The sequence below is a fragment of the Colletotrichum karsti genome (assembly GCF_011947395.1).
Source record: "Colletotrichum karsti strain CkLH20 chromosome Unknown Scaffold12, whole genome shotgun sequence".
In the NCBI taxonomy this organism is placed as follows: domain Eukaryota; kingdom Fungi; phylum Ascomycota; class Sordariomycetes; order Glomerellales; family Glomerellaceae; genus Colletotrichum; species Colletotrichum karsti.
Window position 1 is genome coordinate 723,082 of NW_024065912.1, and position 1,405 is coordinate 724,486.

Here is a 1,405-nt window from a genome sequence, read left to right on the forward strand (position 1 = left end):
CCACCCATGCGAGAACAAGTCACGATGGTGGGGCCCGGGGGTATCTGGCCAAGGAGCTTGAGGTTCAGGAAGTTGATGGGATGTCGCTTTCTGCTGATGTCGGCGCTGGATTTCATGCGGTCGACGACCTCGCTAACCCCCATCTTGACTGCACTGCTTCCCCTTGCTCTCATATCCTGTACATCTAGAGTGCCGCGCCGAAAGTGCGACGACGTAGAACGCAATCTGTTGGAGCAGCTGCGCAGATCCGGCACGAAGAGATCCCATGCCCTAGTGAGAGGGTCTGTTGCCTATCTCCTCCGCGAGTTCGGGCTGCAACAGTATATCGCATTGCAGCATGAAGAATTGAAGGTTTTGGGCCCGGTGAGCGCGCCGGCGGCGGTATGGTGGATGCCGAGGCCAGGATTGTTCCTCACAAGCCAACGCCACTTGAACGGGACTAGAGATGCGTTGATGAAGAGCTTCAGACTGATAAGTTCGGAAGAGATTCTTAGTAGTAGGAGGCTGGAATGAAATCGGTCGAAAAGCTTGAGCCGGCACATCAACAGTCGCAACTTGACCTCCATGGGATCTCTTCAATGTCACTGTTGCTGTCGTCTCCCACGGCAGGTGCGTTGGGAAATTTGTTTAGGTCAAAGACGCCAGCACTACCGACGGGGAGGTGCGGGTGGAAAGGCTGGGTCTGCTTTCGGAAGCGTTTCACTGCGTCCTTGCAGTGTTCCATAGCCACAGTGCGGAGCAGCCAGCGAAGAATCGGCCATTGGGCAGATGAAGATTCTTGAAAGAAGTCATCGTCAGGCACGATATAACTGAAATAGATACGGCCCTTGCTTGGCAGGAAACTCGAAGGCCCTTACAATGGCAGCGGATCGAAAACGACGACACGCAGACTACTGAATCAACAACGTGAAGGACTGGCTTCCCGTCGAGGTACATGACGTCAACGATGATCTCGTAGTTGGACATGTGAAGTTGGTATCTTCGCGAGGGTGAACTTGATGATGAGTAGGCGCCAACAGTCTCGGATCAAGAGATCACATGGCCATTTCATGCCAGTTGGTCGGATCCACACAGGGCACCCTATTGCTCGAAGGCCTCTCTCTCGGCGGGAAATCAGTCAGCGGAGAACATTCAGATTTTCAAGCCCCAGATGTTGCAAACCCATGTGAAGACGGGATGCTCGACGAACACGAAATCCTTCCCGTCGCGAGCCATGACCGGAGGCGACCAGGACCAAATGAGATTGGTGCCATGCGGTTTCGAAGAGGGTGACGTTCATGTCAGTCGACATCCCCTTGAACCGGGTGAACATTGTCGCCTCGTGAGAAGCCGTCTTCGACACGTTGGTGCGTTCAACTACCTCACGTAGATCTGGGCCTAGGGAGTCGCACTAATGGTTCGCCAT